This window comes from Ambystoma mexicanum, chromosome 5p (assembly GCF_040938575.1).
Source record: "Ambystoma mexicanum isolate Mex_15411 chromosome 5p, UKY_AmexF1_1, whole genome shotgun sequence".
Classification (NCBI taxonomy): domain Eukaryota; kingdom Metazoa; phylum Chordata; class Amphibia; order Caudata; family Ambystomatidae; genus Ambystoma; species Ambystoma mexicanum.
In genome coordinates this window covers 527,301,712-527,318,416 of record NC_090930.1, presented here as the reverse complement: position 1 = coordinate 527,318,416, position 16,705 = coordinate 527,301,712, and the positions used below count along the sequence as shown (strand labels likewise).

Below are 16,705 nucleotides of genomic sequence, written 5' to 3'. Positions count from 1 at the left end.
GTATATTCTTACTGTACAAGCACCCAACAAGCAAACAATAAATAAAATGATTATATTATTAACATCACTTGTCTTATGGAAAATGTCAGTCTCTAGTCCATTCTCAGAGATTTTAAGTTGTATTTCAAGAAAATGGAGATACGGTTCTCCAATATCGATGGTGAATTTTATTTGTGAATGAACTTCATTGAGATAGCTGTAAAAGTCCATTAGTTGTGCCTTGGTGCCTGACCAGATACCGAAGATGTCATTTATGTACCTCTTCCAGAGGACTAGGTGATGGGCCCAGTCGCTGTTTTCCAGTATGCATCTCTTCTCAAAATAATGCATAAAGGTTTAGCATAAGCAGGTGGCATCGCCAAGCCCATAGAGGTGCCAGAGATGTGCGAATAATATTTGTTGTTGTATCTGAAGTCGCTATTATGTAGAATTAAACAACAATTCGGCTATGCACGGTCTACTAGCCCTTATGCTATCATCGCTGAGGATGAGCCATTCGAATGCTTCAAGTCCTTCTCAATGAGGTATGGATGTATAAAGACTGGCCACATCAGAAGCAAATAGTATGTATGAAGATTGTAAGGACGTGAGATATTCCAGACAACTGAGAAAGTGAGTTGTATTTCTCAGGTATGTGTAGGTAGACTGTACAAGAGGCTGTAACAGTTTGGCCATAGAGGATCAAAGACAACGTCTGTGCCAGCTACAATTGGTCTAAAAGGTGGTTTAGTTGCATGCTTATGGATCTTCGGCAGGCTGTAAAAACCTGGAGTTATAGGAAAAGGATTAGTAAGACATTCTTTGATTTTAGTTGTGATCCAACTATTCTCTTCAGCTTTCTCTAGTGTTTTCGTAATCAAACCTCTGTTATAGGATCCTCGTCAAGTTTGGGGTAAATATCTGCATCCAAAAAGACATTCAAACAACTTGTATGGTAAAACTCGAGTCATAACAACTATGGCTCCCCCTTTGTAAACTGGCTGGATGATAAAACTTTTGTCTTTTGCTAGTTTCTCTATGAGCTTTAGTTGATTTCCTTTGATGTTACATGGGGACCTTTTCTTAAAGGTGATTTTGCTAATCTGTTCGATGACCTGGTTCTCAAACATGTTGAAAGCTAGGATTGTAATTGCTTTTGGGAAGAAGTGCTAGTACATCAAAAGACACTGATTTACTCTAAATTGGGGGTTGCAGTTCCAAGAACATCTGTAGACACATCTTTCTGAGTAATCTGCTGAAATGTACTTTCTCAGTGAATAGTGTGGTGATAAATGTAGGAACAAATAGACCCATATTGAGAAAGCTCAGCTGTGGTTCACTCAATTGGTTCTTTGAGATGTTAACCACAATGTTATTAGAACTGTACATTTTTGTCTCGATCTTAAGGGTATTTTTCAGTCTTCTTTTTGCACCTAAAGAAGGGACCCATCCTTGAATGAGCCCAGTAGCAGTGGTTGGTAGTACTGTGACACTAGTTATAATTTCTTAGTCTTACAACCAACATGTCTCAGACATTTTTTAATTACATCACACTATATATTGATCTATTTTATATAGGTTTATGAACGTTGTACCAGAAAGATTAAAGTCATGTGATTTTGTTTCTTCGAACTGTAAATTTCTCAACATTGGTACGATCACCACTTTTACCATTCTAAATGTTAGTGGATTTGATTCCCTTGATGTATTCCTATATTCCACCTAAGTGTATTTTGTGAACACTTTGATTGTAGCTACAAACTGGAGGTATACGTTAAATACATTGTGGAGTTCCACATGTAATTTCTACATTATGTTAATTGGAACTATTAAGCTTGAAGTCCAAGCTTGTGGACTAATTCCTTTTTTTTGAGAACTTAAGATGTGATACCATGAAAGTATTATGACTGCCCCTTCTATTAACATCAACATACAATTGTTATATGGAATGGGCTCCTCCTGCCTCTTTTTCTGCACTTTCTAAAATATTGGGTGCCTTTTAGGTCACTTGCCCTCTATTCACATTCTCTTCGTACTTTCTTGTTCTTGATTCATTCTCAGAGCATGTTTTCTCCTGTACACTGCACTTCCCATAATACCTAGCAGGTTCTAGTTGTATACTACTGCAGCGTTAACATTTTTATTTCTCTTTTTTATTACTCGCACAACAATCATCCATTTGATTACAATAAACACTGTGTTGATGCGACACACCTCCACGACTGCATTCTTTTTTTACAATTTTCCTCCGCAAGTTCCTTTACAGAGCTGGGAACGTATCTGCACTTGCGTACTTTATTTACATTAGTCTGGCATTCATGTCTATAGCTTGTCATTTTGCGAACCATTGTAAACCACGTTTTACCCCAGACAAGGGGACGCAACAGTGCCCGTCCACTACTTCCACATTGGTTACCTAGACTACCTTATAAACTGGAGGCACGAGACAGGCTTCTTGCTGTCTAATGCTGATCAGCTCAGTCGAGCACTATCGTTGCCGGAGCAGGTAAACTATACATTCCTTGCCGCACATCGATTTAGACATCTGATAATGCTCACATTTCTTACAAGTAATAAGGCAAGGCTTTAGCTTCTTATGCTTCCCTTATATTGTTATCTTAGGATCTCGAACTTCTAAAGAGAATCTTTACATGGTTCTGAATTCGCCCCCCCATTAAATAGGTTCCGCTTACCTTATTTTCTCTGAAAACTAAACATTAAGACTATTCTATGCTATAACTGAGGTTGCTCATTTATAATTTGTCCAATTCTGTTTTAGTTTTCTATGGGTCACAGCACCATTATCTGAATGCCTCCTTCTGCTTCAGGTATCCATCTAGACATTCTTTATAATTTTATCTATTCATCTTGCTCAAATTTGGGAACATACTTTTTTTCTTAATTTCACTAGTATACCAAGGGCTTTATAAATAGCACATGCTTGCCTAATGATGACCCATCCTTATTTTCACCATCCTTTCGGGTGTGGTTTCTGCACTATTCTTATAGCTTGACTGGTAGTGGCTTCCATTCAGGTTTCTGCCAACACAATGTTGGTCAACACCAGAATTACTTCTGATTACCTTAAGAGGCATGTCTAACGTACTTGCTAAACTCCTAATGGACTAACTATTATAATCTTCTGGAAACGTAATTACGCTGTATGTTACTTTGTTATGACGAAACCTACCACCACATATGGAATTTATGGATAGTCAATTACTTTGTAGAACTTTGAATCTGCACCCGAGTGCTTCCCGAAACACATTGTGCTAAAATCATCAATTATAAAGGAATACTACCAAATTGGAATGTGTTTGAATTATATAATTGGAATTATGTTATGAAATCCTTTGCATGACATTTGAGTATTATATTACACAAATATTGTTAAAATGTTGGCTGATTAATTTAGCGACAAGGTTGAAGGCGTCTCCCTGACTAGTCCACAGGGGTCTGTCATCGACGTGGCCAGGGCATGGCCATCTCTATTTGATACAGTTCCTGGGGGTGGACCAGTCAGGGAGGATCACCTGGATGGGGGATCCTCTTGGAGTGGAAGTGGGACACCGACGGGTGAGAGATGGTATCCCCCTTTTCCCCATCCTACCACGTAGGATATTTAGACACACTACCCCCCTTTTCTACACAAATACTTTTGCACACCACGAACGACAACGCAGTAACACCATAGCCGTTTACCTGACATGTCCCAATACAAGGGTCAGGCAAAGTCAAGCAATTGACCAGCATCACACACACCTGACGCCCTTTCCCTTCCCCACAGGGGTCGAGCATGAGAGCACAGTACGAGCACGGCAGACCGCACAACGACTCAGCTATCCAAGTATGGCAGTTCAAAAGGAGGAGAAAAGGGGCGAGAAACGAAAGGGTGACAAGGAGAGAAGCGACATTGCCCTGTCCGACCCAAAACCACAAACCCTCCATGGAAGGAATCTTAAGACTGCGAACAATAGCCAGCGTGTGTTGCAGCAGACGTCAATGGTACACAGGGCCCTCTTCCGCTGATAACCAAGCCATGGATAGACGCTGGCCACCGTAGTACCAGCCTTGACTCCAGAGACAAGAAAGCCGGTGAGTCCAAGGGAGAGCCGATAAGAAACCGAACTGTGTTGAACAAAAGTAGCAAACGGCTAATTGAAGAAAAGTACAAAGAAGGAACAAGTTTCTTACCTTTAACTGTTGTTCTCCAGCGTGGGTCTGGCATGGATTCACATGCTCATGAATATTCCCTGTCGTCAGGCTGGGAATCCTCGGTAAAGAAAAAATCAATATCAGCTTTGTTTCTGAACTGTCTTTCTTAGTAGTAACCAATCACTGGTCTCTGGGTCATACTGCCCCCCAGCCAATGACTGCCTTCTCCCTAAGCCCCTTCCCTGGCAGCCATCCTCAGATTTGGTAGCACGTAAACTGGCAGTATGACCAAGTGAAGAGCCGCAGAGGGGAAGGAGGGAGGGTTTGCATGTGAATCCATGCCAGACCCACGCTGGAGAACAACAGTTACAGGTAAGTAACTTGTTCCTTCTCCAGCATGGGGTCTGGCATGGATTCACATGCTCATGAATAGAAGAATACACAGCACAATCACATGCGCAACCACGAGAGGTGGCAAAAGGCTCAACATTTAGCATTGCATAAATTCAACATTAAGCAACTCTTACCTCCTCACCAGGCCCACCTTCAGGCTAACAGGATGCGCAGCACTGCTTGGCCGACACTGGACTCCTCACTGGAATCCCGGTCGACGCAGTAGAATCTCGTGAAGGTGTGCCTCGACCTCCACGTAGCAGCCCTGCAGATGTCCAGCAGGGGCACACCAGACAAGAACGCCGTAGTAGCAGCGATCGCTCTGGTCGAATGGGCTCTCGGACAGCCGGGCAACGGTCGGTTGGCCAACCGATGACAGTGCATGATGCAGCCGGAGAGCCATCTGGAAATGGAAACCTTCCAGAGAGCCTTCCCTTGGTTCACAGGTCCAAAGTTCACAAATAGCTGTGATGTCTTCCGAAAACTCTTCGTTCGGTCCACATAGAACTTAAGCGCTCTAGCTACATCCAGCGAGAGCAAAGTCCTCTCGGCCGGCGACGAAAGCGACGGAAAGAAAACTGGCAAAACCTAGGGCTTGTTAAAATGGAATTCCGACGGCACCTTGGGTATGAAAGAGGGGTGCGTCCTCAGCACCACCCTCGTCTCGTGAAAAGTCAAGTATGGAGGCTTGCAGGATAGGACCTGAATCTCTCCCACGCGTCGTGTGGAGGTGATGGCCACAAGAAACGCGGTCTTCAACGACAGGAACTTCAACAGAGCCGGAAGGCTCGAATGGTGGCCCCATGAGCCTGGTCAGCACCACGTTGAGCTCACACGCCGGGGCTGGAGCCTTCACCGGCGGGAACGATCGGAACAGACCCTTCATAAATTCCTTCACCAGTCGATGAGACCACAAGGACGGCCGTCCTGCAGTTCTGGTGTATCGGGAGATCGCTGCCAGATGTATCTTGATGGAAGCGTGAACTAGTCCAGCTTTGGCCAGCGACAGTAGTAATGGTAGAACGTGAGGTGCCATAATCCGTAGAGGGTTGATGCGTAGAGGGTTGATCTTCTGCGCACGGCACCAGACAGAGAACCTCTTCCACTTATGTCCGTAGCACTTGAGAGTTGAGGACGCCCTGGTCTTTGCAAGAATCTCTCTACAGTCAGCCGGGATATCGTACCCTCCAAACTCTAGTGCTGGAGGAGCCAGGCCTGCAAGTTCAGCGACTCTGGGTCGTGATGAATAATGGCGCCTCCCTCTCTGAGAGAAGATATGCGTCCGTCGACAGCTTGACTGGTGGGGACGCTAAGAGGTCTAGAAGGTCCGGAAACCAGATCTGTCTCGGCCACGCCGGTGCGACGAGGATCATCCTGCACTGGGACCTCTTGAGCTGGCTGATGAGTCAAAGCGGTAACGGAGGAAACGCATACAGGAACAGGCCGTCCCAGGGGAACGAGAAAGCATCGCCCATGCTCCTCGGCTGGGGGAACCTGCTGGAGAACCTCTGGCACTTGGAGTTCGTCAACGTCACAAGCAGGTATCGATCTGGGGTTCTCTCCATCGCTGGAAGAGCCGATCCACTTGATCCTGGCGTAGTTCCCACTCGTGGCACGAGTGCAGCTCCCTGCTGAGTGAGTCGGCAATGGTGTTTTTTATTCCTGCCAGATGGAAGGGAACCAGAAACATCCCCTGGGCGACGGCCCAGTGCCACAGATCCTGGGCCTCCTTGGATAGGGCTGGGGATCTAGTGCCTCCCTGCTTCTGCATGTAGAACATCGTGGTGGTGTTGTCGGTGAAGATCCTCACGACCCTTGAGGGACGGGAGGAACGACTTGAGCGCCCAGAACACGGCGCGGAGCTCCAAGATGTTGATGTGGAGAGACCTCTCCTCCGGGAGCCAAAGGCCTCTTGCGTGGAGATCTCCGGTGTGTGCACCCCATCCCTCCAGGGAGGCGTCCGTCGTCACCATCTCCTGGTGTGCCGGGGTCTGGAAGTCTGTGCCCGCCGTGAGGTGTGCACGGGTGCCCCACCACTGGATCGCCCGACGGAAAACCTTGTCGAGCGGGATCTGGTCTTTGAAGCTGCCCACCGCTTGTATCCAGCGGGCGTCGAGGAACTCCTGTAGAAGACGCATCCGTAGACTGCACAGGCGCACTAGATAGATGCATGAGGACATCATACTGAGGAGGGACTTGATGGATCTCACCCTGGCCACGTCCGTGGCTAGCAGGCACTGCACCTGGCCTTCATCCTTTCCACCGATGGAGACGCCAATCGTTCCACTGTATCGAGCTTCGCTCCCAGAAACAGTGCCACCTGCGACGGAACCAAATGGGATTTCGGGTAGTTGATGGAGAAACCCAGCTCTGTGAGTAAGCAGACGGTCGCCGCCGTGTGCTCGATGGTGAGTTCTCTTGTCCTTGCACGGATGAGCCAGTCATCCAGGTAGGGGTAGACGTGGATCCCCTGCAGGCGCAGCCACGCCGCCACTGGTGCTAGGCACTTGGTGAACACCCTGGGTGCTGACTTCAATCCGAATGGCAGAGCTCTGAATTGGTAGTGGCGTCCTTGGACTACGAATTTGAGGAACCTTCGATGTCCTTTTAGATGGGGATGTGGAAGTAAGCATCCTCCAAGTCCAACGACGATAGGAAGTCGCCCTCCTCCAGCTGTCCCAGCATGTGCTGGAGAATGACCATCCTGAACTTCTGTGCTTTGGATGTATTTGTTCAATCGACGTAAGTCCAGTATGGGGCGCCAATCGCCTGTCTTCTTTCTGACGAGGAAGTATCTTGAGTATACTCCAGAGCCCCAGACCCTCTTGGGGACGAGCTCGATGGCACCTTTCTTGAGCATCGCCTTTACCTCCAACAGCAGTTGAGGGACGTGATTTTCGTTCCTGGCCACAGGAGGAATGCTGGGACACTTCTTTTGGAATTCGAGAGTGTGCCCGTGGGCCAGGGTACCCAGCACCCAACGGTCGGTGGAGATGGACTTGTACACGCTGACGAACTTCGCCAGCCGGCCTCCCACCGGGGTGCTTCGGTTGGGGCCCGACGCTACAGCCGGTTCAATCTTGCTTGGAGGCAGCCTTGCCGCCTTGGCCTCCTTGGCGATGACGCCGAGATCCTCCTTGCTTGCCACGAGCTCTGTAAGCCTCCTGGGACGAGGAGCGGGCCGCCTGGCGGTACATAGAGGGACCACCGCCTGATCCCTTGGAGGCCCCCTGTCTGCCTCTGGCACTCCGAAAGGGCCGTCGTTGCTGAAGGACTCCCAGGGCGCGGGCCATCTCTGTGTCGGCCTTGATGGCCTGCAGCGACTCATCCACCATTTTCCCAAACAGGTTGTTGCCATCGAACGCATGTCCAAAACCCTGGTCTGCACGTCCTGACAGAAGTCTGTCGCCTTGAGCCAGCCACGTCGTCGAAGGCAAACACCGTTGCCTAACTGGTGAAAACCAGTGTCGGCAATGTCCATTGCCACCGTTATGGCGTGGTCCGACGCAACCTCACCTTCCTGCAGAATCTCCAGGGCCTCCGCCCTCTTGTCCTCTGGTAGGAAGTCCAGTAGGGGAGCTCTCTTGTACCACAGCTCCCTGTCGTAACGGTGCACAATCGCTAAGGCGTTGGCCTCCTTAATTCTCGTTGTCGCCGACGAGATGAACCATCGCCCCATGGCGTCCAATTTCTTACCCTTGCCGTCAGGTGGGGAAGTAGAGGTTGAGGCTGTAGCCCCCGCCGCCTTCTTCTTGGCCGCCGCTGAGACGACCAAATCCGGCGTAGGTTGAGCCCTGAGGCACAAAGGGGCGGCGTCGGGGACCCGGTACTTCTTCTCGTACCTGTCCCTCTTGGCAGGCGTCGTGGATGGGTTCAGCAGGATCGCAAATCCCTCGTCCCAGATATCATCGAGTAATGGTACCGCGAGGACCGTCTTCCTCTTGGCCTCTCGCCGTTGATAGAGGAAACCCTCCTTCTGTTCCTCGGGGCAGAGCTGGAAGAGCTTGGATGCCCTGGCGATCATGGCGTGAAAGGAGCCAATTTCGTAGGGCGGGGAAGCCCGAGGAAGTGGTGATGGAAGGTCCGTCCCGTCGTCACCACCGTCGTCATCCGTCCCCATCACCGTATCCGTCGCTGTGTCATCCCTGGGGCCCGGTGAGGGTAATGAGGGCTCCACGGGTCGTGGGGGCATGAAGGGCGGGGAAGGATGAATTCTCCTCCGCTTGTTCGGAGGGCTTCCCGACAGGCCCGGTTCTGGTTCATCCACCGCGGTTCGTGGTAATCTTGTCCTTATCTCTGTGCATAAGGTTTGGAATGCCATCAAAATGGCCGCAGAGTTGTCCTGAGGCTCGGGCAATGGCTGCGATGGGAGGGAAGGCTGCTCCTCCACTGGGGCCTCGTCGGCGCCACCGTCGCTTTCTTCGACCACCTCTTCAGGATCCCTCCCGTGGGATCGTACCTTCTCGAACCTCTCGTTGAGGTTCTTCACGGTTTCCACCAGCTCCTCCTCAGAGGCTGAATCTGTGTCCGTAATGGCCAGCGCACCACCCCCCCCTCGTTTTCCACCGGGGTCTTCACGGGGGGCCTTGTCGATGGGCTGGAAAGAGGATTCCCTCTGCGGTGGCTGGGAAACTCTGGGCCCCAAGGTCACCTCCACTGGTGTAGCCTCCACAGGCTTTGCCAGGGTCGCCACGACTCCCTCGATAGACGCCTTAGCCGGGTGAATCAAGGTCCTCACCACCTTGGGCACGCTTGAGGCCTTCACCTTGCGGGGAGGGTCACTGCCTCGCTCCCCCTCGGCTGAATCCTTCAAGATCGACCGGGGCCTCTCCAGAAGCTTACCTGGGTTCTCAGATTTCCTCTTCCCCAAACCAGAGTGTTGGCTCGTGGTTGATGGTGCTGGGGAAGGCGCGCCCTGCCTGGCAGCTGAAGAGCCTGACCGTTTGGCGCTCCCGGTGCCCACCGACTCGCGGTGCTTAGCCTTCTGTTGGGCCCCCGTCGCCGGGGCGCCCTCACAGGACCTTAGAAGACCGCTCGGACCTTTTCTTCTCACCTGCTGGGCCCTTCTCCAGCCAGCTGGCGAGGCGGGTACGACGATCCCTCATGGTCCGTTCCGATAGGTTCTTGCAGAACGCACAGTCCTTCTCCACGTGCATCTTGTCCTCATGAAGGCAGTAGAGACATCTCGAATGCTCGTCCTCCTTGAAAACATTCTGTAACCCGCATCCAGGGCAGTTCCTGAACAGCTTGGATCTGGGCGTTGAGCTTCCCTTGTCCTGCGCCATGTCCATGGCAGGCCTCAGATCTTCTGGAATCCTCTCAGAAGCGTAACTCGATGAAAACTTCACCCTTGAGGGGCGTAGAAAATTCCAAAACGGGTCCCCGTTATCGGAAGTAGAAAGGTGGAGCTTGAGGCTCGATTTAACCGAAAAATGAGAAAATCTCTTTGAAAAAAGCGCGAAAATGCAGTAAAAGCTCGAGAGCTATAGCACGAGGACTCCCAACACTTGAACGTGTGGTAAAAATCTGAGGATGGCTGCCAGGGGAGGGGCTTAGGGAGAGGGCAGTCATTGGCTGGGGGCAGTATGACCCAGAGACCAGTGATTGGTTACTACTAAGAAAGACAGTTCAGAAACGAAACTGATACTGATTTTTTCTTTACTGAGGATTCCCAGCCTGACGACAGGGAATATTCATGAGCATGTGAATCCATGCCAGACCCCATGCTGGAGAAATGTTAATACGAGAGGGGAAAACCAGCTGTAGAGGAGTCCGGCACCACGTGGGTGCTCACTTGAGAACCTCTGGGTGATCACCCTATTGTTGAAACTTCTGTTATAAGAAGGCCTTGGGAACGAGGCGTGAAAAGGGTCAAAGTGATCATACAGGGGTCTAGCAAAATCCCTATGTACAGTCGAAAGTCTTTGACCAGCAGAAAAGTGTAAAGCAAAGGGAAGTGAATCCTGCGTCATAAGAAAGTAGAAGAAATTGTGTGTAATTGGCAAGAGTGAACACAACGGAAGGATGCTGATGGAAAGTGGCGAACTCTAAAGTCCCGATAAACATTGTGTTGACACGAGTGAACACGGCAGAGGGAAGTCCACAGTAAGCTGTTTAAAAAGACATTAAGACTTGTGAATGTAAGGAAAGCCAAATTGAACCCGACGGAGGGAGGCTGAAGTTCGAGAGTGGTCTAAGCCCGGAACAGAGGGATGCAGAGGTGAAAAGCCAGCACCCCATTGACAAATAAATGCAACCAAGACATCTTTTTGAATACAACCCAGAATGAACCCGACGGAGGGAGGCTGATATTGGAGAGGGGGTCTGAGCCCAGAATAGGGGCACCCATCATCACGCCAAGTGCAATCCGAAAGGAACTTTTGTTTGTTATTTTGAATCTATCAGGTCCTCGGAAGCACAGAGTTAACCACCAAAGGTCCTGATATCGCTAGGAACTATTTGTGGGTTGGTTCCAGGGATGAAAAATCACCAAACGTGTATATGGAAAGGAACTTTTGTTTATTTTGTACGCATCAGGTCCTCTTAGGCCAGAGACTTTTTGTAGAGAAGAGACTTATCTACCAAAGAAAGGAACTGTCATCTCACGCTGGGAAAACACGAGCTTGTGCTATGCTCCGGAGTCCTGCTTTGTCCCCTGCCCAAAACGTGAGGAAGGAAGACCCCGGCTACCACATCCTTACGTATTAATTGTGAACACTTCTTTCTTGTGAACATTATCCCACTCCCTTTTTGTATCTAGTAGTAAGGTTTGGCAAATTATTTTAGTATAGGTCCTTTATTTGACAAGACGCCACTAGGACTGCCTTATTTTTCTTTTGATGGTCGTAGCTTGCTCCCGATCTTAGCTTTAGGTTTATATTAGGCGTTTTTCCGAACTGCATATCCAGTTTAATGAACCCCCTTGAACTGTGATCACTTGTGTCTGTCTTTACTGTTGCCACCATGAGATCCTTACAGTGTGCAGGGGAAGGGAGTGTCCGATATCTGTGGATACTTTTTAGTTTGCTGTTTTCCAGCCTCGTGTCAAGGTTGCGTTACCTCCTCAGCACCCAAATTATCTCAACATTTATGAATATTTGTGATTCTAACTATTCTAATAAGAGGTTGTACTTGCACTACACAAATACACAATGATTTATAGTACCAAGAAAAACAAAATAAACCCCAATAAATTAGGAAACGGTTCTACATTTAAAATCACAGCCTCCAACAACAATGACTGTCCCTACATCCAAGGCCCCTAGTCGATCTCAATGATGACACTATTTGAATATAGGTGGATAATAGCTATCCTCAAATTGTTACTTTGGGCACAGACATTTCTATTTGGACAGAAGTCGACTCCCAAATCTATTGATATAGAAAATGAAATGATAGGTCTAAATTTGTGGAGTTTGCTAGGACAAGACCAACAGTACGCAACCAGAAATGATTAATAACCAGGGGGGGGGCGATCTCTTGGGGTATTGTTCATGCCCTTTCGAGGGAAGATGTTACCTGTGATATCTTGGAAGATGGGCTAGTGTTTAGAGTTAATAACTATCTCAATTCCATGGAACATCCTGTCCAGGTAAACCCCATCAAAAGAGATCTCCACCCAAAGAGGGGATACTGCTGAAATATCAAAACCAAAAGGTATTTCTGAGTTTCCAGCAGATGGTCGAAGAACAGGTCAGTCTGGCCAATGCCTGTGAAACTGATGAACAATGACAACAGATGCAGGTATTACTGGATTCCCACAGTATCTTCTCAGTTTACACATACGATTTTGGGCATACAACTATTTATTCAACAATACCTACTGACCCTGAAATGGCTGCCATGTTTGTAAAACAATACCAGTTGCCTCTCGCATCAATGGAATCACTCACAGAGATTATACAAAATCTGGAAATCAGTAGGATGATTCGTCCTATCCCCAGTACCTTTAACAATCCATTACCGCGGATTCTAAAAGTCAATGGACAATGGAGACTGTGCTGACTTGAGGGAGTGACTAAACAGGTCCATATGTCAAGGTGTCAGATTCTCTACATTGATCAAGGACTGGCCCAGATCCAAGGATCAAAGGTGTATTGAGCCTTTGACCTGACAAACGGTTATTGGAGAGTACCTGTGTATAGGTAAGATCCCTATAAGCTTGCCTTCACCTTCAGGGGGCAACAAAATACTCGGACCCATACGCCCTTCGGCTACATCAGTTTAGGAAATTAGTCCAACGTTTTCCTTCGCAAGTCCATTCCTGATCTGGGCGAAAGAGGAAGATTGACCTAGGTGGATGATCTGTTGATCAAAAGCAACCGTGGAAGAACATCTGCAAGAAATCTAGTATGTTCTTGGCAAACGCTGGTGCAAAATTATCTTTCCAGAAAGCACAATGGTGCAAAACCAGAGTGAACATTCTGGGACATGAAATCCCTCCCAAATCTCCAGAAAAAGAAGGTAGAGGTACTACTTAAATTAAAGAACCCCACAACTCTGTGCGGGTTTCAAAGCCTCTGTGGACTGACCAATTATTAAAATGGGAGTGGGGTGAAGCAAAATCTGAGCCAGTGAAGCAAATGGCTCAGATTGTGATTCAATTGAAGAGAAGCACGTCACAAGCTCCTTGTTATGATTACCTCATCAAAAATAAGGAGGTGTTCTTAGAGACTGGTTTCTGAGATAACTGTATGACGGCTGTGTTATACCAAAAACATGATAAAGTCAAAAGGGTAGTCTCCAAAGCGAGCAAAACATTATCCTCCGTAGAAAAAAAAAACAATGACTGCGTGTAAAGACTGGAGGGGGGGTATGCACTTCCGCTCTCTATATGGTAGAGGGGAGGCACAGAGACCCCTGCCAATATTCTCTAGTATTGGTAGACGTAGTCGAGCAATCAAGGCCTAGCTTCTCGGGAGGTGAGCGAGCTGGTTCTTAAGTACAGTGTAGTCCCCGAGCACCCACGAAGGAATGTCCACACACTGTATCGGTTGAAACACAGTCTTTATATAATTAATATTCAAGTCATATACATGATCACGATAACTCACTTTGTACTCTGAAAATCAACAATGGTAAATATGCACAATTCTAAAGTGGTACCACTAACGTTACTTGATCTTATTAAAGTGCATACGGTCAGAATGACACACAGATCAAAATAAAGAGGAAACCAGCCGTAGAGAGAGGAAGGAAAGCAAGATGGTTGAGCAATAGGCAGAATACTGGTAACTACAGTTAAACACAGCTCTGTGTGGAGATCCCCCCCCCCCAACCTGGGCAACCTGTAGGAGAAAGATACAAGCCCAGTCCATATATTGCTCACACTAGACTTTCCCAATAGTTCGGCAACCCCAAAGTACATTGGTGTTGTAGCGTTCCATGTCGGGGAAATTATCAACCCTTCTTGAGTATCCTCCCTTTCAGGCAGGAGTCACGGGTCGTCGAGCGTCCGACGGAGAACAGGGCGTGCTACAACGGTGAAGTGGCCACGTCGTTCCTAGCGGTGCTCGTTGACAGGGAAGCGTAAACATCCTGCCAGGAAGAGGCGTGCGGGGCACCTCGGTGTCGATAGTTCTGGACAGCAAAGAGTTGAAGAACTGCGACCCAGCAAGAGCGTCGAGTTGTCGGCGTCTCTGTGGTCTTTGGGTGGCGGGAAACCCACTGGTGGATACTCCTCGGCGCATCGACGGTCAGGCCTTCTCTGGCAGGATACAGCGGCGACGATGCGGACGAGAGCGTCCTTGGATCAATGAAGTTCTTAGGCAACGGGAGCACCGCGGCTCCAGTCGGCGATGGCGGTCGACGACAGTGGCGGCCAACAGTCCGGGCGCTTCTCCTTGGAGTTCTGCAGCAGTCCCTGTATCGGGTCGGCAGCCTGTCGAAGGTCTGTCTACCAGGGAGATTGGCAAAGATCAGCTGTGCACGATGGTCCCTCGTAGCTCGGGAAGAGGGCGCCTTACCAGGTCCTCTCTGGGTCAGTTCTTGAAGCACAGCAGCTTTCCGATTGCGAAGGACAGCAACAGCAATTCTTCTCGTCCAGAAGGGTTTCAAGATCAAGCTTCAGTTACTCCAGTTACTCGTCGTAGTGGACTTCAGCTTCTGAACAAGATTCCTAGCAGTGAGAGGTCCCCAGATATATTGTTGATATCCCATTCATTCCGCTGGGTCACACTCAAGCATCCAATCACGACTACGGCATTCATGCAGGCAGGCAGCCAATCAGGCACACAAGGTATTCAGATCATTCACTTCTCTCCAGACACTCACAACAAGTTGTGTATTGGGACAAGTACCGAGCCATTCAACACTCCAAGCTGCAGTCATACCGGTTTCGGGCAGGGCTGTCTCAACCATTGTGTCAACCACCAGATACTAGACAGCCACAACATAGAATGTATATTCGTCACACACTCCATTCACCCAGGTCCCACCCACAGGCGCACCCACAACATAAGGTCACTGAGAAGGCTCCAGCCAGTCTGGTCGGCACTTCCCCAGACTACCATATACGGAACTTCCACCCAACAGCCAGTCAGGGGGAAGGGACAGAGGCAGGGCTTCCCGGGACTTCGGGAAGATCAGGGTAACAGGTGATGGAAGGCAAGAGGCCCTGGAGGCCATTTTGTCTCCATCAGGAATCTACCGATTCCAATGACGGGGCCTGGGCATCCCAAAATGGAGGACGCTCAGGGCACCAGTCATTTCAGCACGGAGCTGCCACCAGCCCGTACCCTGGTCTGTGGGTCATACACAGGTGCCCAAAAACATACACTAGGGGCACAGGGTTGTACCCTTACCCATGGGTGCCATAAGGGTATCCCACGGGTCCATTCACCAAACCAAAAGAGAGAGAGCTGCACCACGAGGAGTCCCACATGAACTCCTGTGCGGAAAACACGACAGAACACACGACAAAAATCAGTAAAGGACAAGGATACGGAGGCCCTGTCCCTCCGATGCATTTCCAGCATCACACTGCGATAAAGCACTCCTGACAATGGTGTGGGCATTGAAAAACAACCACCTGCTTATCCAGGAGCAAATCACAGTAGAGACCTCCCACCAACTGTTACAATATCTATAAAGTGAGTGACAGAATACAGCTGGGAAGGTCTCCGATTCAAGAATTATTCTTGGATTCTGTTAATCTAGGGCTTTCCTAAGGAGGTTAGGTATGGCCAAATTAAGAAGAGCCCCATAGCTCCAGGATTGTCAGACTTACATGATTGAGCTGAAAAACAGTCTCAAGGGTGAAATGTTCCTACGATATTACTGAAGATGGAGAGAAAGAATTAGGTGCTGGCATTGGGAATGCGTGGGTTAATGCTGTTCCCAAACCCTCTTCCGGTTATAAAATAGGTTCCCGAAGTAGTTAGGTGGCAGAGCTGGAGGCAATTGATCAAGCAGTCCTCACTGCCACAAACCACCAACTCACAGAGCTTGTGATTGTCATGGATTCTGAATATGTGTGAAATGGGTTTGTGTCCCTGAATAATTGAAAAACAGAGGCATGTTTTATGCAAATAAACTGTTACAACTTGGTATATTGATCCAGATTATTGACGATCTGGTGACATCTAATGAAATGACCATCTACTGGAAAAAGATCAAAGGTCATTCCGAGATAAGAGGGTCCTGATACAACTGGAAATGAGTTGGCAGACGACTTGGCCAAAACAAGAGCTCTACAGGGATTTGGAACACCTCAGAGAAATCCATGTCACAGCTGTAACCAGATCAGAAAAACTTTCAGCTGCTCGGTGGAGTAGAGATGCTCCTGATGCAATCGGTCATTGCTCAAAAGGATGATGCCATAATTGAGAAATGGTATAATTATTTAGAAGACCCAATGGATTTTCCTCTGGTAGGACCAGATTCTCAAGTCAAAGACTACTCAGATTTCTGATGAAATTTCTGAAAATGTTTAAGATTCAAGGCGGAGTTTAAGTGAGGAAATCTCAATCTGGGTATGACCAGTGGGAGGTGCCTAGCTCATTCCGAAGTCTGATGTTAAACCATACCCATTACATGGCTATCGTTGGTCATAGGGGTTTCGAACGACTCTACCAAAGTCACTTATGGGCCACATATGTGTCAGGCTCTCCACTCATATGTAAAGGGGCGTCTTGTGTGTGCTCAACTCCAACCGAGTTCTCACACACACAGCTCCTGT

The 16,705-nt window shown here is 48.5% G+C and overlaps 1 protein-coding gene across 3 annotated transcripts in view; it reads right to left on the bottom strand.

Moving 5' to 3' along the window:
• ZNF711 (zinc finger protein 711) overlaps positions 1-16,705 on the bottom strand; it is a 1,172,956-nt gene that overhangs the window by 119,318 nt on the left and 1,036,933 nt on the right. The gene's annotated exons all lie outside the window — the stretch shown is intronic.